The sequence below is a fragment of the Eptatretus burgeri genome, chromosome 18, assembly GCF_056783735.1.
Source record: "Eptatretus burgeri isolate ZD-2024b chromosome 18, Ebu_testis_v1, whole genome shotgun sequence".
Classification (NCBI taxonomy): Eukaryota; Metazoa; Chordata; class Myxini; order Myxiniformes; family Myxinidae; genus Eptatretus; species Eptatretus burgeri.
This window is the reverse complement of record NC_140978.1, coordinates 28,331,571-28,341,082: the sequence shown is the minus strand read 5'-3', so window position 1 is coordinate 28,341,082 and position 9,512 is coordinate 28,331,571. Positions and strand designations below refer to the sequence as shown.

The following is a 9,512-nucleotide window of genomic DNA, read 5'->3' as shown; positions in this document are numbered from 1 at the left end:
ATACAAACGAAACCAAAAAGTAATTTGAGGAGCTGAACTGCAGAGGATGGCTACAGGAAAGGATTTGGGAGCGGTTGTTGATGACGAACTGAATTTTCACCAACACGTCTCAACTGGTGTCAGCAGGGCATCCCAAACCCTCCAGATTATTAAGAGGACCTTCGCCCGGCTGAACATCAGGATCAAAAATCAAAACAATTGAATTTGATGTTATTTATTTATTTATTTATTTATTTATTTATTCACAAAATTGGAATGTTTGAGTGAAAATGTAATATTTGAGGTCGCAATCGGTAGAAAAGTTTGAAAAAAAACACAACCTGGGTCCCACTTAACCCTTTAACTTGAACGAGAGGATTAAATATGAGTCACATGAATCCTGTGAGAAGATTGAAGGCGTGAAAGACCATTACAATGGTAACCATGGCAATACCATTTGGATGTATTCTTACCGTTTTGTAAAGCGAGAGTGTGACCTCCAATTATATTTTCTTTAACTCAAATTTTACTCCATGCTAAAATGGTTATGTGATTTACACCTTGAAAAAAATCTTACTTTGCATGATATTATTTAACTATGTTTCACCGGAGAATATCAAATATTGATAAAAATTGTCAAGGCAGCGAAGCATTTTGCCGTGTCGATTTTATGGATTTGTTAACGCCATGGCGGTGTTGTGCTTTTTGTAGCTTTTTTATTTTTTATTTTTATTTTTTATTTTTTTTTATTTTTTTTTTACCTCTTCGACTCGCTCTTCTCACAGAGAGTACAACCGGGTTTCTGACGTTATTCGGAGAATTTTTTTTTCTCAACCACACGTTCGTGGAATGAAAAAAAGTCATCGCGTGTCAGCAGCACGAAGGAATTATTTCGAGGGAATGAATGAATCATCTGTTTCAGGTCGGATACGGCAGCCTTGTTTTTGTTTTCGTATCTCTCATTGTTGGACAGGAATCGTTCATTTGCCTTGTTTATTTACTTTTCCACCATTTCTATTGCCCTGCTCCTTTCGCGAGGTTATCTTGATTGTTGTTGTTGTTGTTGTTGTTTTTATGTTGTTGGGCAATGGATTTTGCCACCCGAGGCCCAGTCGGTATTAACATTTTGTATTTAATTAACATTATCCTTCATGTCGCTGTGTTTGTCAGAAGCTTATAAAATTGATTACTTCTGATATGTAATTATCAGTGCGCAGTATTTATTCATCCTACTCTACCCATGTTGTTTACTATTGATTGAGGACTCGAGTAATCTTCCTCAGTCCATTCGTTGTTGCATTTACTTCTTTTAATGAGGATGTTTTTTTTTCGTCGTGTGTGGAATTGGGAGTTGCATGACTACATGATGAGCCCAGAGTGACGTTAGAGAGCTGTGGAGTGAGGGCAGCAGGAGATGCCATTCAAAACGGTTGAGGTGAAGAACCTGACGTGTGGGCTGACCGCGACACAACAGTGGTGTTCTCTGTTTTAGCGATAAAACACGAACCCAGAGTTCATGTATTTATGATACACGCAAATATATCGCTCACCCCCCTGCCCTTTTACTCCCATGTCCAATGTACTCCACCCCTTTCCCTTTCCCTCTCCCCTATCCCTTTCCCTCTCCCCTATCCCTTTCCCTCTCCCCTATCCCTTTCCCTCTCCCCTCTCCCTTTCCTTATCCCCTTTCCCCTCTCCCTCTCCCTTTCCTTATCCCCTTTCCCTCTCCCCTCTCCCTTTCCTTATCCCCTTTCCCCTCTCCCCTCTCCCTTTCCTTATCCCCTTTCCCCTCTCCCCTCTCCCTTTCCTTATCCCCTTTCCCCTCTCCCCTCTCCCTTTCCTTATCCCCTTTCCCTCTCCCCTCTCCCTTTCCTTATCCCCTTTCCCCTCTCCTCTCCCTTTCCTTATCCCCTTTCCCTCTCCCCTCTCCCTTTCCTTATCCCCTTTCCCTCTCCCCTCTCCCTTTCCTTATCCCCTCTCCCTCTCCCCTCTCCCTTTCCTTATCCCCTTTCCCTCTCCCTTTCCTTATCCCCTTTCCCCTTTCCCTCTCCCTCTCCCCTCTCCCTTTCTCTCCCCTCTCCCTTTCCTTATCCCCTTTCCTCTCCCCTCTCCCTTTCCTTATCCCCTTTCCCCTCTCCCCTCTCCCTTTCCCTCTCCCCTCTCCCTTTCCTTCTCCTCTTCTCCTCTTCTCCCCCTTCCCCCTGTATGTGTAAATTAGATAGGTCGAAATTTCACCTCTGTATCTCAAAAAGTTGTTGATGGATTCGGATGAAATTTGTTACACAGCTTGGGTGCATGACACCGACAAAATGATTATATTTTGGTGAAGATCCTGATCCTATAATTATTTCAAGTGATTCTTCACCGTTTGAGAGGACCAACAACGATATGCAGTGTTGCATGATATTTCATAAAGTTATGGACAAATGATGACTAAACTTGGTGGATGAGTTGGTTCGATGACAAGAAGATGCCGATTCGATTTTGGTTTAGGTTCGGATCCAGATCCAGCCTCTCGGTGGGATACAAAACGTAAACTGTTCAGCCTGGCAGTCGGGGAACGGTTTTGATTTGTCTTTCAAGAACCGGTTGGCCAGGCCTGACATTCAGCTAAAGGTGGCAAGCGTATCGCCTACTCTTCACGCACGACAGTGTGGGATCTTGAACGTCCACCAACTTGTGAAAACAGACAGGACATCCAGCTTAACATCCACCCGAGGGACAGTGCACGTTGCAGGCTTGCAGCAACCAAAGCCCTGTTTGCAAAGCACCAATCCGATCTTTTGTGGTTGGGTCAGATTGGGCATTATCGATGTAGTAAGTGTGATACCTCTGCATCATCTTGTCAGATTTTAATTTTGTAATACATGTTCCATAATAGCAACACACATTTTCAAATGAATGCCATTGGAGCTTCAAACTCACAGATTCAGATTACGAACTTTAATTCCAGTTATTTGCAAGCATAAGTTTCTGTCAATAAGTATGCCAATGGAAGGGTTACCAAGGAGCTGGCAGAATAACAAAGTGGTCCACACACTCCTCTCTGAGCTGTCTATGCTAGGTTCAAATCTTGATCCAGTTATGAACTGTCATCTTGATGTTTCTCAGGAAGGGCAGTGCGTGTGCTCGTGCGTGTGCGCGCGCGTGCGCTGACTGCCGTGCCTCCAGATGGATGGTAAACTGGGTGTCCCATCTGCCAGGATTAGTTTGTGAACGTTAGATCCGACACATCCTTCATGAAATATAAGCGAACTGTCGCTGTTGTCCTTCTGCTGGTGCTCCTTTTTAAATACTTATATTCTTGCAGTCTCCTTCTGTCTCTGAAAGAGCATATTGTTGCTGAGTATTAGGACCATATTCCAATTTCCTTCACTTTCTTCAGGAGTACCCTACAATGGAGACATGACATGTCTGATGGATTTAGGGTGAGAGGTGTGCTTGCACTTGATTATAGAGAGCAGGTCCCACATGATTTGTTGCACACGTCTCTTGTTGGCATGTATCATTTTTGTTTCACACAACATACCATGCTTACAATGACTGACTTGTACAATAAATCACACACAGTTGAGGTCCATCCCATGTTGCTTGCCTCGGGCATCATTTGATATCGGGACACCTTGAGCAAAGGTCGATCCCATGTAGCTTGCTTAAGACTTTTCCCGAAATGATGTTTCTTCTTCTTCTTCTTCTTCTTCTTCTTCTTCTTCTTCTTCTTCTTTCTCTTTCTCTTTCTCTTTCTCTTTCTCTTTCTCTTTCTCTTTCTCTTTCTCTTTCTCCTTCTCCTTCTCCTTCTCCTCTTTCTCCTCTTTCTTCTCCTTCTCCTTCTCCCTTCTCTTTCTCTTTCTCCCTTCTCCCTTCTCTTTCTCCCTTCTCCCTTCTCTTTCTCCCTTCTCCCTTCTCTTTCTCCTTCTCTTTCTCCTTCTCCCTTCTCTGTCTCTTTCTCTCTGCTCCCTTCTCTTTCTCCCTTCTGCCTTCTCTTTCTCCCTTCTCCCTTCTCTTTCTCCTTCTCCCTTCTCTTTCTCCTTCTCCCTTCTCTTTCTCCTTCTCCGTTCTCTTTCTCCTTCTCCGTTCTCTTTCTCCTTCTCCCTTCTCTTTCTCCTTCTCCCTTCTCTTTCTCCTTCTCCCTTCTCTTTCTCCTTCTCCCTTCTCTTTCTCCTTCTCCCTTCTCTTTCTCCTTCTCCCTTCTCTTTCTCCTTCTCCCTTCTCTTTCTCCCTTCTCCTTCTCCTTCTCCCTTCTCTTTCTCCTTCTCCCTTCTCTTTCTCCTTCTCCCTTCTCTTTCTCCTTCTCCCTTCTCTTTCTCCTTCTTCCTTCTCTTTCTCCTTCTTCCTTCTCTTTCTCCTTCTCCCTTTTCTTTCTCCTTCTCCCTTCTCTTTCTCCTTCTCCCTTATCTTTCTCCTTCTCCCTTGTCTTTCTCCTTTTTCCTTCTCTTTCTCCTTCTCCCTTCTCTTTCTCCTTCTCCCTTCTCTTTCTCCTTCTCCCTTCTCTTTCTCCTTCTCCCTTCTCTTTCTCCTTCTCCCTTCTCTTTCTCCGTTCTCCCCCTTCTCCCCCTTCTCCCCCTTCTCCCCCTTCAGCAGGAATTTGTAATTTGTTCAGGGTGCCGACGACAGCTCACCAACTCTTTGCGAAAAAGACTTTAACGTCCATCAACTATTGCCAGCAAATGGGACATTCAGTTTAACGTCCATCTGAGGAACGGTGCACACACATCGATGCCTCTCCCTGTCTGCGAAACACCAGGGGTGTGTTTCATTACCAAGCAGCTTGCTGTCGCTTACCAAGTGGCTTGCTCGATTCGAAGCACTTAAGTTAGCACTCCAACAGAACAGAGCACTCGGCACCGCTTAATAACATGGCAATGTCCATGTAAACAATGCTATCGTGGTACTCGAGCAAATGCTGTCTGGCCCGTTGTTTTCAGTTTTACTCACTCCTCTTGTGACAACTTCCCCAAACAAATTTATTGTTAGCAGCGGCTACAGCGGAAGAGGCAGGGTCGGCCCGATATCAAATGATGCCCAAGGCAAGGGGTATCTTTTGTGCCCACTCTCAGTTTGCTCAACTTTTGAAGATGTTATGAGAGGGTAGTGAGGGCAGTCGGTGCTGAGAGGTAGGCAATAGTGAGGTGGTAGCGAAGGCAGTTGGTGGTCGGGGGTAGGCAGTGATGAGGGTAGCCAGTGGCTGGGTGTGCTCTGGCTCTCAAAAGGAATTAGCCCCTTTGGCTAATCCACGTTTAGAATAATTAGCCACAGGAGAAAGGAAATAGCCACATATTTTATTCAAACGTTTTTTTTTTTTAGTAATATGAAATAATAAGTTAATTTTAAGGTGGATGGGTGAGTTTGATGGGTGAGGTTGGTTGGATTGTTCAGATTGGTTGGATGAGTGAGTTTGACGTGTGAGATTGATTGAATGAATGACCATCAGGGGAGGTGGTGATTGTGAAGGATGGTGGTCGTGGTGGTGGTGGTGATGGTGTGTGTGTGTGTGTATGGTCGTTGTGCCTTTAGTAGGTGCTCATGGGGGATGGTGGTGGTTGTGGACCAGGATTGGACCAACCTCATGCCAGTCAAACTCACTCATACAACCAATCTCACCCATCAACTTCACTCATCCAACCAACCAAAGTCACCCATCAAACTCACTCTTCCAAACAAACTCTCTCATCCAAACAAACTCGTCCTACTACTGATTGTGTCAAAACTCACCTGGCAACCACTGACCTAACGAAGCATGTCGCGCCGAGTAGCGTGGAATCATGCCGAATCATTCCGGAAAAAAATATATATATTTAAAAAAATTAAAATAACATTTTGAGACAAGAATCATGGGAATCGTGCGTAATTTCGGTCGATTTTTTTTATTTTTATTTTTTACTAGAAACTACTTTAAAACTACTAAAGTTAGTATATATAAGCTTGTACGAAACCACGCGTGATTCCCGTAATCAAAACGTACAAAATGGCGGCTGTCTCAACGAAGGTTGAATTCTGTGCTAAATTCACCCAAAATTCATCTAAAACTGGGAAAAAAAAAACACTAAAACATGGATTAGCCACAGTGGCTAATGGTTGGTTTAAAATATTAGCCACAGGTAAGAGGGATTCACCCTGTGGTGAGCGGCAGCGCAAACCCAGAGTGGGGATGGGTAGCGAGGGGGTAGGCAGTGATGAGGGTAGTCAGTGGTGAGGGGTAGCGAGGGGAGTCGGTGGTGACTGGTTGCGAGGATAGTCGGTGGTGAGGGGTGGCGAAGATAGTCGGTGGTGAGGGGTGGCGAGGATAGTCGGTGGTGAGGGGTGGCGAGGATAGTCGGTGGTGAGGGGTGGCGAGGATAATCGGTGGTGAGGAGTGGCGAGGGTAGTCGGTGGTGAGGTGTGGCGAGGGTAGTCGGTGGTGAGGGGAGGGGAGGGTAGTCGGTGGTGAGGCGTGGCGAGGTTAGTCGGTGGTGAGGGGTGGCGAGGGTAGTCGGTGGTGAGGGGTGGCGAGGGTAGTCGGTGGTGGGTGGCGAGGGGAGTCGGTGGCGAGGGGTGGCGAGGGGAGTCGGTGGCGAGGGGTGGCGAGGGGAGTCGGTGGCGAGGGGAGTCGGTGGCGAGGGGAGTCGGTGGTGAGGGGTGGCGAGGGTAGTCGGTGGTGAGGGGTGGCGAGGGTAGTCGGTGGTGAGGGGTGGCGAGGGTAGTCGGTAGTGAGGGGTGGCGAGGGGAGTCGGTGGTGAGGGGTGGCGAGGGGAGTCGGTAGTGAGGGGTGGCGAGGGGAGTCGGTGGCGAGGGTAGTCGGTGGTGAGGAGTGGCGAGGGTAGTCGGTGGTGAGGAGTGGCGAGGGTAGTCGGTGGTGGGGGGTAGCGAGTAAGGCAGTGGTGAGGCTGTCGCGAGTGTCGGCAGGGATGAGGGTGCAGCAATTGAGATTGGTTACAGTGAGGCCAGGGAGACACTTTTTGTTAGCGTTGAAACTATTAAATATGTAGATTCTTCATTCTGTCGGAAGGATCTTGGACATGTAGTTTTGAAGGAGCAGGAGTAGGAGACATTGAAGGAAGGTTAAATGACATCGTATCGGGTCACTGCAGGAAGATGTTGGTTGTGATGCACCGAGGATTTGAAAAATTAAGTCAGGAAAGTTTACTTGGAGGATTGGAAAATGGGATATTGGGTAAGCAGCTGAAAGCAAAGGGTCATGAATAATGTTTTTTAGTATTAGCCCAAGATTAGGAAATGGATTGGAATTTATGAGCAGAGTGATATGTGCCAACATATGGCTTGAAGAATGGTGTGGAGAGGAAGGTTTTGCATTTTGGAAGCAGTGAGAACGGGAACAAACAAAAAAAGGACGACAGATGCGACAACCCATAAAAAAGTTAAAAGTTTATTACCTCTGCAACTGAAGGTGAACAGAGGTTATGTTTTCACCCCCTTTTGTCTGACTATTTGTGATCAGGATATCTCAAAACACTGTGCACGTATTTGGATGAAACTCGGAGGACAGGTGAAGTGTGTGACGAGGACAAATGGATTAGATTTCGGTGAAGATCTGGATCCGGCCCATATGCTGGATACAAAACGCAAACTGTTCAGCCTGGCAGAGGCACAATGCCAATGGAATATCTACACCCCCTTTCAAAATTTTCACCTTTTGTTGCCTTATGTCCTGGAATTAAAGTGCATCAAATCAGACTTTTTCCACCTTTATTTATGCATTGCAACCCACAACTTCCAAGTGAAAAACACATTCTAAAATTTCAGAAAATTAATTAAAAATACAAAACTAGAATATCTTGGTTGGATAAGTGTTCAAACCCCCCCCCCCCCCATCATTGCAATTGTAAATTAACTCAGGTGTAACCAATCACCTTCATAATCACACACCAAGTTATTGGCCCCACCTGTGTTAAATTGTCATGATTCTGATTATTTAAGAATAAAATCAGCTGTTCCTGTAGGTTTCCTCTGATGGGTAGCTCATTTCACAGCAAACCCTCAACCATGAGACCCAAGAAGCTTTCAAAACACCTTCGGGATAAAGTTGTGTAAAGGCACAGATCAGGGGATGGGTATAGAAATATTTAATAGACCTTGGATATCCCTTGGAGCACAATCACGAAAATTATTAAGAGGTGGAAAGCATATGGTACCACCAAGACCCTGCCAAGATCAGGCCGTCCCTCCAAACTGAATGACCAAGTAAGGAGGAGACTGATCAGAGAGGCCACCAAGAGGCCATTGACAACTTTGAAAGAGCTACATGCCTTTATGGCAAAGACTGGTCACTGTGCATGTGACAACAATATTCCAAGCACGACACAAGTCTGGCCTGCACGGTAGGGTGGCAAGAAAGAAGGCATTACTCTGCTTATGAAAGCCCACCTTGAGTCCCATTTGAGGAATGCAAAAAACCACTCCAGAGATTCTGAAGCTATGTGATAAAAAGTTTTGTGGTCTGACGAAACCAAGATGGATTTTTTTTCAGCCTAAATTCAAAACATTACGTTTGGTGCAAACTCAACACAGCACATCACCAAAGAACACCATCCCGACTGTGAAGCATGGTGGTGTCAGCATCATGTTACGGGGATGTTTCTCATCAACAGGGACTGGGGCACTTGTCAGGATAGAAGGGAAAATGGATAGAGCACGATACAGAAAAAAAATCCCAGAGGATAACCTGCTGCTCTCTGCAGGAAGGCTGAAATTGGGATGGAAATTCACCTTTCAGCATGACGACCCAAAGCACACAGCCAAAGCTGCACTTGAGTGGCTGAGGAACAAAAAGATAAATGTCCTTGAGTTGCCCAGTCAAAGCCCGAACCTCAATCAAATCCAAAATCTGTAGCGTAACTTGAAAATTGCTGTCCATCAATGCTCCCCACACAACTTGACTGAGCTTGAACAGTTTTGTACAGAAGAATGGGCAAATATTGCCCAATCAAGGTGTGTAATGTTGGTAGAAACCTATCCGAACAGACTCAGCTGTTAAATTGCTGTCAAAGGTGCTTCCACCAAGTATTAACTCAGGGGGGTGGACCCTTATTCAACCAAGATATTCGAGTTTTGTACTTTTAATTAATTTTCTGATAATTGTCAAATTTGTTTTTCACTTAGAAGTTGTGGGTTACGATGTGGAATTATAGGTGGAAAAAGTCTAATTTAATGCAATTTAATTCCAGGCTATAAGGCAACAATGGGTGAAAATTTTGAAAGGGGGTGTAGACTTTCTATCGGCGCTGTTTGTGTTCTACCGAGTGCTAGGTCTAGTTTCACCTTTATGCCTCCGCGACGAGGTCACAGGAGACATTATCTTTTTGTGTTGTGCGTCTGTGTGTCTGTGACTGATAGCTTTTCGTTGCTATGTTCATATTTGCATCATACTAAGAATGGCTGAACGAATCTAAGCCCAACTTGGTACAAGTAGGTATAATGATGTAAAGGTGAACTGGTTTGATTATGGGGTCAAGAGGTCAGAGGTCCCGTGAGGTAAACATTCTGTTTCCACGCTAAATTGTGAACCAGTGGTGGGATTTTGATCAATTTTTGTACAA

At 45.2% G+C, this 9,512-nt stretch overlaps 1 protein-coding gene across 5 annotated transcripts in view; it reads left to right on the top strand.

Annotated features, from left to right (window-relative positions):
- The first annotated feature begins 738 nt into the window (after positions 1–738).
- The window catches only part of FHIT (fragile histidine triad diadenosine triphosphatase), a 222,444-nt gene continuing 213,670 nt past the window's right edge, over positions 739–9,512 (top strand). For 2 of the 5 annotated variants that reach the window (XM_085864301.1, XM_085864300.1), the window contains exon 1: positions 742–901. The gene's annotated coding sequence lies outside the window, so the exon portion shown is untranslated. Of the gene's footprint in view, positions 902–9,512 lie in introns of all 5 variants that reach the window. The other 3 variants (XM_085864298.1, XM_085864297.1, XM_085864299.1) reach the window with 3 other exon arrangements.